Consider the following 16,699-nt stretch of genomic DNA (forward strand, 5'->3'; position numbering starts at 1 on the left):
GAGTGATAAGTGAAGAGAAGCGGCTGACTGTTGAAAAGGCACATCCCCGTTTGTTTGTTAGGTCAAAAATTGAAATTTAAGTTTAGAGTTTTATTAAATTTGTTGGCTTCTTTGATTTTTCTTTCAAATTTTATTTTTGTAAAAAAGGTTCAGAATTATACTACAATAAATCAAAATTTGACCTCACTAGGCCCATGCAACTTTTTATCAGAATATTGTGTGAAGTTATTGAAACCATAAATTGTATTCAAATTTGATATGATAGTTTGTATTCAAATTTAAATCTAAATTTAGTTTTACCTTATCAAGTCAAAAAAAAATCTCATATATCACATTTCATTTGTGATCCTAGGTCCATAAGCATTGCGAGTAAAGTTGGGATAAATAATTTGTCAAGTATCATATATCATATATTTAGAGTTTTGTTTTGAAATTTTCAATTTTTTAAGACAAGTAAAATTAATGTCCAGCAGTCCAAATAAATAAAGGTCTTTTAAAAAAAATACCTAATGTCAAAACTATTTTTGAAAAAAAACTGTCATTTTTAACAAAATTGCAAAAATATTTTTTCGATTCAACTAAATGCAACATTGTTGAATTTCTGCAACTAATGCAAACTCAAATGCAACCAAAAAACTTTATTCAAATAGTTGCATATATGGATGATTTTGATTGCCCCGTATTTTTCCAAATATTTTGAGAAGATAGTAAAATCGCAAAAAAACTTAAAAAAATAGTATTTTTGATAATTTTTCAAACAAATTAAATTCAAAGGTTGAGACTATAACCAACTAAATTTGATACATGAGATAAATTTACATCTTAATAATAAGATGCTAATGAATTTAAATTTAAATTGGAATAATTAAAAAATGATGTCAAATTCAAATATAATTTCAAGTTTTATTCATTTTCACACCAAATTTTGGTAAAAAGTTGCATGGATTTAGGCTTATGCCAAATTTTAGTTTATTTCTATCATGAATTATTTTGCAAGAAAATAAACTGTTTGAAAGAAAAATTTAAAAAGCCAACTTAGGAAAGTTTGACACTTAGGAAAATTTGGCCTAAATAGCGTTTTTTAAACACAAAAGTGAAGATGCGTCTTTTCAAACTTAGGATGGGTCTCTTCTCACATTTTCTTTTATACACTTCTCACCCAGAAAACACACGTCTCTTCTCACATTTCCTTTTATACACTTCTCACACAGAAAACACACAGTATCAGTATGTATATATCTTTGAAGCGGCATGGGCTTAGCATCCATCTATTTTTTCAGTATTCTTCCATCTCTTCCAATTCCTCCCCCAAACATTTCCCTTTAACCAAACATTACATTCCTATAAACAATGTCGTCCGCCAATACTGGAGGTATCTGGTAACATCATGAATCTAAACACCCCAGTACACATAAAGATATATATACACATTAGATTTGTGTGACATATTAAGATTTTAACTTGTTTGACAATTGATAAAAAATAAATGTATAGATATAATCTGTTATTTGCCATTTTTTCATCTATTTTTGTGATTGCAGCCGGCAGGGCTGCTCCCGTGACTTCTGGCAAGAGAAAAAGCACTGCGGATGAAGTTGGAAGTAGCACCAAAAGAGTAGCGCTTGAACTCTTTCCTACTCATCCGAAACAAAATGAGCTTAATATTCAGTCCTTTGCAAGTTTGGTAAACAGAGGTCTTGATGACGATACCAACGTGCAATCAGTACCACAGGAAACACAAGAAGATCCCTTTGACAGATTATTCAAATCTGAGGTGCGTTTACAATGTATAGCTAGGTTAGATATTACAATAATGTTGTAACACATAGTTATCTTTTACATAATGCATATGCAGTATGAGAAAATGAGAGAAACTTGCAAGCAGTACTTGAATAACAAATGCAATGACTTACTGAAGCAAGCAGAAGAACGAGCATCCCGGATATGCAGGGAGAAAGACATGAAAATCGCTCATATGAAGAGTACTATCTCTTCTATCCAAGAACAGTTGGCATCTCAAAATGAGGTTCTAAACAACAGAAACATAGAGTTGGACAACAGCAGGAGGAGAAGTATAGAGTTAGAAAAGCAGGTAGCAAACAACAAATCTCAGGCCGAGTTTTGGAAAGAAAAGGTCCAGCGGGCAGAAGAGATGTTGGCGAATGCCACTGTGTGTAGGCAACGCCAGGCCCCTTGCTGCGAAGAGGAGGAAACGACATCTTCCTCTGTGGTAAAAACAAAGGAATGAAGGAGGTGAAGGGTACAATTATACCTTGAAATATTGTTGGGAGGGCGACATTGCACTTCTGTATGATGCATGTGCAATATTAATGCTAAAAAAATATGTTGTAATATTAAAAAGTGATTTTTATTGTGACATTTATGAGTGTTTGTATACAAAGAAACTTTTATTTTTATGTAGGTGCTTAGTATTTTATTACCTTGGTCATTGCACATGTACAAAATATCAAGTTATAAACATGTATCATATTTATTTACAGAAATTTAGCTTAACTTTCAAATTTAAATAAATTACGCAACCAGAGTAAAATTAATGATATGCATTTGTGTAGGAATATGAATATGCATTAATATTTATTCTAATTTTAGTCCAATAGTTCTTGGACATGTTGTATTCGCTCGAGTCATATTAAGTAAATCGGCTGTATTTAGTATACGAGCGGCTAAATTCGACGGAAAACGGTCGAATTTGTTTTTTACCTAAAATCTGAAAATCTCGGCCAAAAAATTGAATTTTTGGAAAAATTTGAAATGTCCACCTAGTATATATTTTAACCGTATATGGTTAAAAATATTGTTCTAAATTCGACCGAATGCGATCGTATTAACGAGAACCAGTTTTTTTTTTAAAAAAACTTGCCGAAAAATTATCAGATTCCGGTAAGCTTCAAAACATCAGCCGGCCATTGCGATAACTCCTTGCCAAATTCAACACTCCTAACTGACTATTACTACATGAACTCCTAACTCACTATTACTACTTCAACGTGTACACATTGATTTATTCAAATCAATATTAAACAAAACAAACAAATAAAATATGTTTAGAATTAAACCCAACAATATGTACATGCTCTAAGTGATAATATGGAAATAGTTATAATTTTTTTTTCCATTTTTCTTTCTATAATATGGAATTAGTTACATTTTTTTTTAATTTCTTCTTGCTAGTTAAACACATTTACACACCAACATTGTGGTTGGTTCCAACCAACCCTGACCTGACTTTCTGGAATTTTTTTAGCACATACATAGCCATAAAAGTTTTAATAAACCTAGGTACATTTGAAGTAAACAAAATCTAGTTAATTTCTCTTGTAGTTGGACACAAATAAGGTATAGATATTTATTTTGATGCCCGTTATTAATTAAACCTTACGTGGGCTTAAAAGAGTTGCAAATAACACACTTAACCATAACCATCCCACACAATTTTAACCTCCTCTCATGGCCCACCAACAGAAAGACACATAGCTTCCTCCTCTCATGGCAAGGGGCCTGGCCTCCCGACTCATATACCACAACATCTCTTCTGCACTCGTGGCCTTTTCTTTCCAAAGTTCAACCTCAGATTTGGAATGCACAATCGGATTTTCAAGCTCTATATTTCTCATCTTGTTGTTATCCAACTGTGTGTTTTGGTCAATCATTGTAGTTGAGTTAATGGGAGCACCAAATTTTTTAGCAGATACATAGTTATAAAAGTTTCAATAAACCTAGTTACATTTTTATTTAACAAAAAACAAATTGATGTCTATTATAATTGGACTGTAATTTGACATAGATATTCCTACTAGTTATTTATTAAAACCTACTTGGACTCAAAAGAGTTGCAAATAGCACACCTAATCATAAGTAGCCCACACACTTTAACCTGCTCTCATGGCCCACCGACAGAAGACAAAGACATAGCCTCATCGTCCATATCATCATCCTCTTCAAAGCAAGGGGCCTGGCCTACCGGACTCATAATCCACAACACTTCTTCTGCACTCCTGGCCTTTTCTTTCCAAACTTTTGCCTGAGATTTGGACTGCACTACCTGCTCTTCCAGCTCTATGTTTCTCCTTCTGCTGTTGTCCAACTGTGTGTTTTGGTTGTTTATCAACTCATTCTTAGAAGCCAACATTGCTTGAAGAAAAGATATTTTACTCTTCATACGAGCCATTTTCACATCTTTCTCCATACATATCATCGAGACTCGCTCATCTGCTTGTCTCATTAAATCATTGTACTTGTTATTCAAGTAGTGCTTGCAAGATTCTCTCATTTCTTCATACTGCATGCACAAGTATAAAAAATAACTTTTACTTTTACAAGATTTGTTATGATAGATGTGATTTCAAAAGTACGAAGAAAAACATACAAAGCTTTTTATAAAAAAAACAAATTAAATGAAAATAAATATGGAAATTACAAAAACTGAAATTACGCATAAACACACCTGAGACTTGAATAATCTATCAAAAGGATCTTCTTGTGTTGAACATTTGTTTGGTTATGACCATTGTTTAGCAAACTTGTGAATAAGTGAATATTACAAGGAGAATAAATCCTATTGTGACCATGATTTGAATCATGATTAAGTGCAGGGGATTAGGAAAGATTACCTAATTCATTATGAGCAGAAAAGAGTTCGAGGGCTACTCTATTGCTGCTGCTCTTAACTTGGTGAGTATTCTTTCTTCTCTTCTGAGAAGAAGCCACATCAGCATCATCATTTCCCACTGCAGTCACCCAGTCACCAAAATCAGTGAACTAAATGTCAAAAAATACTGAGTTTACATATGTTTTTTTTATCGAATGTCCAATAAAATAAAATGTTTGTATATCACACAAATCTAAAGTGTATAGGTGTGTATGCTTGCCCTGGGGTGCTTAAATTCATAATTTAACTAACCTCTAGTGTTGGTTGACGACATTGTTAATTTATATATAATGTTTGCTTATGGAGAAATGTTGGCTCAAGAATATATGAAATAGAAGGAAGAACAATCAAGAGATAGATGGTTGTTACACTGATAAGGCTAATATATATATTGTTTGTTTGTGTGTGAGAAGTGTACAAAATGAGTGATAAGTGAAGAGCCGCCTCTGACTGCTGAAAAGGCACATCCCCGTTTGTTTGTTAGGTCAAAAATTGAAATTTAAGTTTAGAGTTTTATTAAATTTGTTGGCTTCTTTGATTTTTCTTTCAAATTTTATTTTTGTAAAAAAGGTTCAGAATTATACTACAATAAATCAAAATTTGACCTCACTAGGCTCATGCAACTTTTTATCAGAATATGGTGTGAAGTTATTGAAACCATAAATTGTATTCAAATTTGATATGATAGTTTGTATTCGAATTTAAATCTAAATTTAGTATTACCTTATCAAGTCATAAAAAAATCTCATATATCACATTTCATTTGTGATCCTAGGTCCATAAGCATTGGGAGTAAAGTTGGGGATAAATAATTTGTCTAAGTATCATATATAATATATTTAGAGTTTTGTTTCGAAATTTTCAATTTTTTAATATAAGTAAAATTACTGTCCAGCAGTCCAAATAAATAAAGGGCTTTTAAAAAAAATACGTAATATCAAAAATATTTTTGAAAAAATACTGTCATTTTTTAACAAAATTGCAAAAATATTTTTTCGATTGAACTAAACGCAACATTCGTTGATTTTCTGCAACTAATGCAAACTCAAATGCAACCAAAAAAATTTATTCAAATAGTTGCATATATGGTTAATTTTGTTTGCACCCTATTTTTGCAAATATTTTCAGAAGAGAGTAAAATCGCAAAAAAACTTTTAAAAAAAAGTATTTTTGATAATTTTTCAAATAAATTAAATTCAAAGGTAGTGACTTAGGTTGAATAACCAACTAAATTTGATACATGAGATAAATTTACATTTTAATAATAAGATGCTAGTGAATTTAAATTTAAATTGGAATAATAAAAAATGATGTCAAATTCAAACACAATTTCAAGTTTTATCCATTTTCACACCAAATTTTGGTAAAAGGTTGCATGGATTTAGGCTTATGCCAAGTTTTAATTTATTTCTATCATGAATTATTTTGCAAGAAAATAAAATGTTTGAAAGAAAAATTTAAAAAGCCAACTTAGGAAAGTTTGACACTTAGGAAAGTTTGACCTAAAGAGCTTTTTTTAAACACTAAAGTGAAGATGCGTCTTTTCACACTTAGGATGCGTCTCTTCTCGCATTTCCTTTTATACACTTCTCACACACAAAACACGTCTTTTCTCACATTTCCTTTTATACACTTCTCACACAGAAAACACACAGTATGTATATATCTTTGAAGCGGCATGGGCATAACATCCATCTATTTTTTCCTAATATAGATATCAGTATGTATATATCAGTATGTATATTTTGAAGTAGCACCAAAAGAGTAGCGCTTGAACTCTTTCCTACTCATCCGAAACAAAATGAGCTTAATATTCAGTCCTTTGCAAGTTTGGTAAACAGAGGTCTTGATGACGATACCAACGTGCAATCAGTACCACAGGAAACACAAGAAGATCCCTTTGACATATTATTCAAATCTGAGGTGGGTTTACAATGTATAGCTAGGTTAGATATTACAATAATGTTGTAACTCATAGTTATTTTTTACATAATGCATATGCAGTATGAGAAAATGAGAGAAACTTGCAAGCAGTACTTGAATAACAAATGCAATGACTTACTGAAGCAAGCAGAAGAACAAGCATCCCGGATATGTAGGGAGAAAGACATGAAAATGGCTCATATGAAGAGTACTATCTCTTCTATCCAAGAACAGTTGGCATCTCAGAATGAGGTTCTAAACAACAGAAACATAGAGTTGGACAACAGCAGGAGGAGAAGTATAGAGTTAGAAAAGCAGGTAGCATACAACAAATCTGAGGCCGAGTTTTGGAAAGAAAAGGTCCAGCGGGCAGAAGAGATGTTGGTGAATGCCACTGTGTGTAGGCAACGCCAGGCCCCTTGCTGCGAAGAGGAGGAAACGGCATCTTCCTCTGTGGGGGAGACAAAGGAATGAAGGAGGTGAAGGGTACAATTGTACCCTGAAATATTGTTGGGAGGGCGACATTGCACTTTTCTGTATGATGCATGTGCAATATTATGCTAAAAAATATGTTGTAATACTAAAAAGTGATTTTTATTGTGACATTTATGAGTGTTTGTATACAAAGAAACTTTTATTTTTATGTAGGTGCTTAGTATTTTATTACCTTGGTCATTGCACATGTACAAAATATCAAGTTATAAACATGTATCATATTTATTTACAGAAATTTAGCTTAACTTTCAAATTTAAATAAATTACGCAACCAGAGTAAAAGCAGGAGGAGAAATATAGAGTTAGAAAAGCAGGTAGCATACAACAAATCTGAGGCCGAGTTTTGGAAAGAAAAGGTCCAGCGGGCAGAAGAGATGTTGGCGAATGCCACGGTGTGTAGGCAACACCAGGCCCCTTGCTGCGAAGAGGAGGAAACGGCATCTTCCTCTGTGGGGGAGACAAAGGAATGAAGGAGGTGAAGGGTACAATTGTACCCTGAAATATTGTTGGGAGGGCGACATTGCACTTTTCTGTATGATGCATGTGCAATATTATGCTAAAAAATATGTTGTAATACTAAAAAGTGATATTTATTGTAACATTAATGAGTGTTTGTATACAAAGAAACTTTTATTTTTATGTAGGTGCTTAGTATTTTATTACCTTGGTCATTGCACATGTACAAAATATCAAGTTATTGTTGTATAACTCACTAACAAATATAGCAACATAGAAGCAAGTGTATAAAGAACTTAATAAGTTTAGGCCAAGACCACAGTTAACAAAACAAAACATGCAGGTAAACAAAATCAGTAACTGAAATAACGAAGAGAGAAAGAAAGATGTACCCGAAACCATAGCTTTTAATAGTGACTGAAATAAAGGTTCACGTAATACAAAATGCCAAGAAAAATGATCACAGCTGAGTCACCAGGCCTTGCTCGAAGTCCTGGCTGCTCTTGAAGAGAATATTGCCCCTACCTGTTGCGTTTGGGATGCGCACAAAATCTCCACCAGGATAAAACAGCTCGGAGTTTATGTTAACAGCAGCAACAAAAGCTCCACTTCGACCAGCACCTCAGTCGCCGGAAAATATCAGCACTTCAGGACTTTTGGGAGAGAAATGCAGAGAGGTTGAAGAGAAGTGAAGAGAATGTAGTGTGTTCTATTTTTTTATTCATTCAGTTTAGCCTTTATTTATAGGAGAGGAAAATGAAACTGTCCACACACTTAATGTCTAAATTAAACTGCTTCATTAATGAAAAAATCAAAACTGATCAGATTTTGAATTCATTAATGAAAAAATCAAAACTGAACAGCTTTTGAATTTAAATTATTTGTAACAGCTTTTCACATTAACACCCACATTATTATCAGAACTTAAGTTAAGTTCTGATTTGATCCATCAGTACTTAAGTTCTGATTCTGATATCAGAACTTGTTAAGTTCTGATTTTATTCATCAGTTCTGATTCTGATATCAGAACTTGTTACAGATCAGATTATTTGCAGGTTCAATATATTTAGACTAAGCCCACTAACAAAGTGACTTAGCCTATTTCAGAGTACCCAGCCCAATAATCCAGTCACCGATAAATAAATTCGAATTAAAATAATTCTCAAATAAATAAAATCCTCGCCCAGGTCGCCACGCGAGACGCCGAGACATTCGCCCAAATCGCCCTTCGACCCGACCCGACCCGCCCGGCCCGGCCCGGCCCGGTACGGTGCGTGGCGGGGCGGGGCGCGCGCGCGTGTGTTTGTGCGCGCGCGTGAAGCACACAACAACATAATGGACCATCACACACCTTAGTAGTTGTATACTACTCATGTGGGTAATACCATATAAAGCACACACCCTCCTTTATTTATTTCAATGTGGGACAAACATTCTCAAATTTTTCCAAGCTTTTCCAAGCTACTTTCAACTCTCATTTCATATGGATTTCATTAAGAAAATTCTTAAAACCATACATGAAAATTTAAGTTCAAATATCATTGAATAATTTCCAATCATTAGATTTTAGGATTAACATCAAGAACATAATTAAATTAAGCTCTAAAATCCTAATTTTCTAACAATCCCCCACAAATCCATACAGAAATGTGATCAATTTCCCATCATGACTTATTTTTCAGAGTCGGTACCCTTCCGGGTTTGAACCCTCCTAATTCCTCTACTTCAATGGCTATCGGACTCAGATGGAATGTTTCACCTTGAATCTTAATCCGTTTAGTATAACCATATTCCATAGACGACGACAAGTCAAAGGTTATGGTGCCAATCTACGGCTTTGAGACATTAATGGTCATGTCTCGATCCTGTTCGTCGAATGCTTCAAGGATTAACCCTATCCTCTAATTGCGACCACACAATTACATTCGCTTAGGTGGACATCTCCAGAGATATACTGCCTCTATCTCGTCAAATGACTTGATCCCATTCAGAGTTTTAACACTCTTGCTTTTCTGGCAGTGTCAGTACCTTCTAGGTTTACAGGGAATAGACTCAGATACTATAGTATCATCTATGTAGCAAAGGTACTACCAACTCATCCTTACAGCTTGTTATTACCCATTGAATACACTTCGAGGGATCTCCTCTCATGTGTATTGGGTTCCCACTGTTGATGAATTATGATGGGTTGACAGTCCCATCCCCAACCTTGACTTAAGGACCACTGCAGGTTCCAGTCCTTTAGTAAGAGGATCAGCTATATTATTCTGAGTTCCTATGAACTCTATAGCTATGATCCTATCAGTCACTAAACCCCTTATAGACTTGAGTCTAACTTGGATGTGTCTCTTAGTTTTAGCATTATGCTTTTTACTGCTAATTTTGTCGATAGTTGTTCGACTATCACAGTGAATAGCAATAGCAGGAAGCGGTCTGCTTACTACAGGTATTGCAGACATAAGTCCGTGTAACCATTCAGCCTCCGTCCCTGTGGCATCAAGTGCACACAACTCAGCCTCAAAAGTAGACCGAGTAACTATAGTCTGTCTGCTTGACTTCCAGGATATTGCTCCACCAGCCAAGGTGAACACGTATCCAGTCACTCCATTGGAACCAGACTTCTTAGCTATCCAACTTGCATCACTGTACCCTTCAAGCACACCAGGAAATCTCCTGTAGTGTAAACTAAGGTACATTGTGCCTTTTAGATATCTAAGTACTCTATCAAGAGCATCCCAATGAGTTCTGTCTGGACAGCTTGTATATCTAGCCAATTTAGACACAGAATATGAAATATCTGGTCTAGTACAGTTAGCAAGATACTGCAAGCTCCCAATAATCTGAGAATACCTTAACTGAGACACAGGCACTCCTGAAGTATTCTTGACAAGGACAACTTTCGAATCATAAGGTGTACTAGCGATTCTACACTGTGAATAACCATATTTCTCAAGTATAGATTTCTCTATATAATGAGATTGAGTCAGGGTTATTCCTTCAGTGGACTGAACCAGTTTGATTCCAAGAATCACACTTGCCTCACCCATATCCTTCATTTCAAAATGTCTTTTCAAGAATTCTTTAGTCTCGTTAATAATCTCAATATTAGTTCCAAACAATAAAATGTCATCCACATATAGGCACAAAATAACACACTCATTACCTTTAACTTTAGTGTAGACACACTTATCACTTTCATTAATCTTATAACTGAAAGGCAATATGGTTTCATCAAACTTTTTATGCCAATCTCTGGGAGCTTGTTTCAAGCCATAGATGGACTTGATCAACTTACATACTTTCCTTTCATTGCCTGATGCAACAAATCCATCAGGATGATCCATATAAATCTCTTCTTCAAGTTCACCATGAAGAAAAGCCGTCTTTACATCCATCTGATGGATGATAAGACCATGGACTGAAGCCAATGCTATAAGCATTCGGATTGTTACCATTCTTGCAACCGGAGAGTATGTATCAAAATAATCAATTCCTTCCTTTTGCTTAAAACCCTTAGCTACCAGTCTAGCTTTGTACTTATCTATTGAGCCGTCAGGGTTCAACTTCCTTTTAAAGACCCATTTGCACCCAATAGTAGAACACCCAGGAGGGAGATCAACCAACTCCCATGTTCCATTAGAAACAATAGAGTCAATTTCACTCTTGACAGCGCCCTTCCAGAGCCTTGACTCAGAAGAATCCATAGCTTGCCGGAAAGTTAAAGGTTCGTCCTCGATATTGTAAGTGATGAAATCACCTCCAAAATCCTTGACTACCTTTGCACGCTTACTTCTCCTTGGTTCCTCTAGTTCCTTAGGAATAGAGCTACTACTAGGTTCCGCCCCCACATTTGTCATCTTTTCCACATGATCAGGAATAGAACTTGATGTATGAGTAGGATCTTCCTCAGAAGTCGTTTCAGGTATTCCAGTCTTCATAGGGTAGACATCCTCAAAGAATGTCGCATCTCGAAATTCAACTATCGTGTTTGCCACTATACCATCTATGTCAGATTTTAACACTAAAAATCTCATAGCTGTAGTGGTTTCAAGATAGCCCAGAAAGATACAGTCAACAGTCTTTGGACCTAGTTTCTTTCTCTTGTGTTCAGGAACAAGTACCTTAGCAAGGCACCCCCACACACGAAGATACTTAAGACTAGTCATCCTGCCTTTCCATAACTCCAAGGGTGTTTTATCCATGTGTTTCAGAGGGACTCTATTCAAAATATGGCAAGCCGTATTTAGAGCCTCCCCCCACATGTATTTAGGCAACCCAGAGTTAATAAGCATACTATTAATCATATCTTTAAATGTTCTGTTCTTTCGCTCAGCAACCCCATTAGACTCAGGTGTGTATGGTGGAGTAACTTCATGAACTATACCATTGTTTGCACAAAATTCATTAAAAGCATTACTCGTATACTCACCACCTCTATCAGATCTCAATCTTTTAAGTAACTTACTAGTTTGTTTTTCTACTTCAGTTTTATATATAATGAATTTACTAAGTGCTTCATCCTTATGTCTAAGTAAATAAACATAAAAGTATCTACTACTATCATCTATAAAAGTAATGAAGTATCTAAACTGGTCCTTGGTCAACACACCACCAAATTCACAAATATCAGTGTGTACTAAATCTAACAAGTCTGAATCCCTAACAATGTTATGAAAAGGTTTCCTTATCTGTTTAGCAGACACACATACTTGACATTTAGAATTCTTTTCTATGGTATATTTTGGAATCAACTCTAAGTTCATCATGTTCTTAAGAGCACCAAAGTTTAAATGACCTAGTCTAGCATGCCATATATTTGAGGACTCAATACAGTTAACAGTAGGAATAACATTATTATTCAAATTTCCCAAAACGGGATCCGCATTAATAACAAATAAACCATTTGACAAGTAACCCTTGCCAAAGAATGTACCAGTGTGAATAAGAACTACTTTATTACACTTGAACGAAATTTCAAAACCACTAGAAACTAAACAGCTTCCACTTATTATATTTCTACGCATGTTGGGAACATGATGCACTCTCGTCAGAGATATAATACGTCCTGAAGGGAACTTCAGATCCACGTTTCCAACTCCATGTACTTGAGCAACACTAGCATTCCCCATCTTCATAGTCAGGCTATGACTCTGTTGATAAGATACAAATAAACTAATATCAGCACAAATATGTACATTAGCTCCAGTATCTATCAACCATTCATTTGACAGATAGGTAGAAAATATCACAGGGTTGTAGGATACATACTGGTCAACGTCGGTTTCAGAAGCCGTAGCCTCACCAACGACCATGTTCACTACAGGCCCACTTGCGGTTCCAAGCACAACATTTGCTTGCGCTACCTCGGTTTTCTTCGCTTTCTTCGTAGGGCAGTCCTTACTCCAGTGCCCAACCTGCCCACAAGACCAGCATGGTTTGTTTGCCTTGGGTTTCTTGGCCTTATCCTTGTCACTCTTAGGTTTATTACTATTAGCTTTCTTAGCAAAAGCCTTCCTCTTTTGTCCTACAGTTGCTATGTTTACCTTCGAGGTACCGTGTTCAGTTGGCATCACATGTCCCTGTTTGGACTTGTGTTGTTCTTGTACCGAGATGTCCAGCATAAGGTTGGTCCAGGTGATCTCTCCTTTCTGTCTTTTCAGGGAGAGAGAGAACTCTTCCCAAGACTTCGGGAGTTTTTCAATCACACTCATCACCTTGAACTTCTCCGGGAGATTCATTCCAGACTCCTTCAAAGCATGCACTATCATCTCGAACTCATGCACCTGCTCAGTCATGGACTTATTGTCCACCAGCTTGAACTCGAGGAACCTTGCCACATAATACTTTTCTAGACCTTGTGAGTCAGTATTATGTGTCTGGTCCAGCTTCTCCCATAAGAGTTTTGCAGAGTAGACATCAGAAGAATAGACATCAAACAAAGTGTTTGTTAGTGCCGCCAGAATGGCCGCTCTAGCCACTCCATCCTTCTCAGCCCACTTCGCAAAAGCCTTAACTGTGTCAGCCTTCTCTTGATCCACTACTGGTTTCTCATATTCCACAACCGGCCACAGACCCTTTATAGTCAACCACAACTTCATCCTTTTCTGCCAGCGAGAAAAGCCAATGCCACCGTTGAATTTCTCCGGTAAACTGGTTAGTTCAACAGCTTGTGGGAAACTATAGGTGGTCCAATCAATGGCCCCAGCAGTTGCACCCGAACTGCTACCACCACCAACGATCCTCACTTTCGTTAACCATTATGCTAAATTCTATATAACTATTATTCTCTTCAAGAATGTTGTATAACTCACTAACAAATATAACAACATAGAAGCAAGTGTATAAAGAACTTAACGAGTTTAGGCCAAGACCACAGTTAACAAAACAAAACATGCAGGTAAACAAAATCAGTAACTGAAATAACGAAGAGAGAAAGAAAGATGTACCCGAAACCATAGCTTTTAACAGTGACTGAAATAAAGGTTCATAGATACAAAATGGCAAGAAAAATGATCACAGCTGAGTCACTAGGCCTTGCTCGAAGTCCTGGCTGCTCTTGAAGAGAATATTGCCCCTACCTGCTGCGTTTGGGATGCGCACAATATCTCCACCAGGATAAAACAACTCGGAGTTTATGTTAACAGCAGCAACAAAAGCTCCACTTCGACCAGCACCTCAGTCGCCGGAAAATATCAGCACTTCAGGACTTTTGGGAGAGAAATGCAGAGAGGTTGAAGAGAAGAGAAGAGAATGTAGTGTGTTCTATTTTTTTATTCATTCAGTTTAGCCTCTATTTATAGGAGAGGAAAAATGAAACTGTCCACACACTTAATGTCTGAATTAAACTGCTTCATTAATGAAAAAATCAAAACTGATCAGATTTTGAATTCATTAATGAAAAAATCAAAACTGAACAGCTTTTGAATTTAAATTATTTATAACAGCTTTTCACATTAACACCCACATTATTATCAGAACTTAAGTTAAGTTCTGATTTGATCCATCAGTACTTAAGTTCTGATTCTGATATCAGAACTTGTTAAGTTCTATTTTATTCATCAGTTCTTAAGTTCTGATTCTGATATCAGAACTTGTTACAGATCAGATTATTTGCAGGTTCAATATATTTAGACTAAGTCCACTAACAAAGTGACTTAGCCTATTTCAGAGTACCCAGCCCTATAATCCAGTCACCGATAAATAAATTCGAATTAAAATAATTCTCAAATAAATAAAATCCTCGCCCAGGTCGCCACGCGAGACGCCGAGACATTCGCCCTTCGACCCGACCCGGTGCGGTGCGTGGCGGGGCGGGGCGCGCGCGCATGCAATGGACCATCACACACCTTAGTAGTTGTATACTACTCATGTGGGTAATACCATATAAAGCACACACCCTCCTTTATTTATTTCAATGTGGGACAAACATTCTTAAATTTTTCCAAGCTTTTCCAAGCTACTTTTAACTCTCATTTCATATGGATTTCATTAAGAAAATTCTTAAAACCATACATGAAAATTTAAGTTCAAATATCATTGAACAATTTCCAATCATTAGATTTTAGGATTAACATCAAGAACATAATTAAATTAAGCTCTAAAATCCTAATTTTCTAATAGTTATAAACATGTATCATATTTATTTACAGAAATTTAGCTTAACTTTCAAATTTAAATAAATTACGCAACCGGAGTAAAATTAATGATATGGATTTGTGTAGGAATATGAATATGCATTAATATTTATTTTAATTTTAGTCCAATAGTTCTTGGACATGTCGTATTCGCTCGAGTCATATTAAGTAAATCGGCTGTATTTAGTATACGAGCGGCTAAACTCGACCGAAAACGGTCAAATTTCTTTTTCACCTAAAATTTGAAAATCTCGCCCAAAAAATTGAATTTTTGGAAAAATTTGAAATGTCCACCTAGTATATATTTTAACCTTATATGGTTAAAAATATTGTTCTAAATTCGACCGAATGCGGTCGTATTAATGAGAACCAGTTTTTTTAAAAAAAAACTTGCCGAAAAATTATCAGATTCCGGTAAGCTTCAAAACATCAGCCAGCCATTCCGATAACTCCTCGCCAAATTCAACACTCCTAACTGACTATTACTACATGAACTCCTAACAGACTATTACTACTTCAACGTGTACACATTGATTTATTCAAATCAATATTAAACAAAACAAACAAATAAAATATGTTTAGAATTAAACCCAACAATATGTACATGCTCTAAGTGATAATATGGAAATAGTTATAATTTTTTTTCCATTTTTCTTTCTATAATATGGAATTAGTTACAGTTATTTTTTTTTTTAATTTCTTCTTGCTAGTTAAACACATTTACACACCAATATTGTGGTTGGTTCCAACCAACCCTGACCTGACTAAGTGGAATTTTTTTAGCAAATACATAGGCATAAAAGTTTTAATAAACCTAGGTACATTTTAAGTAAACAAAATCTAGTTAATTTCTCTTGTAGTTGGATACAAATAAGATATAGATATTTATTTTGATCCCCGTAATTAATTAAACCTTAAGTGGGCTTAAAAAAGTTGCAAATAACACACTTAACCATAACCATCCCACGCAATTTTAACCTCCTCTCATGGCCCACCAACAGAAAGACAAATAGCCTCCTCCTCTCATGGCAAGGGGCCTGGCCTCCTGACTCATATACCACAACATCTCTTCTGCACTAGTGGCCTTTTCTTTCCAAAGTTCAGTCTCAGATTTGGAATGCACAATCGGATTTTCAAGCTCTATATTTCTCCTCTTGTTATCTAACTGTGTGTTTTGGTCAATCATTGTAGTTGAGTTAATGGGAGCACCATATTTTTTAGCATATATATAGTTATAAAAGTTCCAATAAACCTAGTTACATTTTTATTTAACAAAAATCTAATTGATGTCTATTATAATTGGACTGGAATTAGACATAGATATTCCTACTAGTTATTTATTAAAACCTACTTGGGGTCAAAAGAGTTGCAAATACCACACCTAATCATAACTAGCCCACACACTTTAACCTCCTCTCATGGCCCACCAACAGAAGACAGAGAAATAGCCTCATCGTCCATATCATCATCCTCTTCAAAGCAAGGGGCCTGGCCTACCGGACTCATATTCCACAACACTTCT

The sequence above is a fragment of the Apium graveolens genome, unplaced genomic scaffold (genome assembly GCF_009905375.1).
Source record: "Apium graveolens cultivar Ventura unplaced genomic scaffold, ASM990537v1 ctg617, whole genome shotgun sequence".
Taxonomy (NCBI): domain Eukaryota; kingdom Viridiplantae; phylum Streptophyta; class Magnoliopsida; order Apiales; family Apiaceae; genus Apium; species Apium graveolens.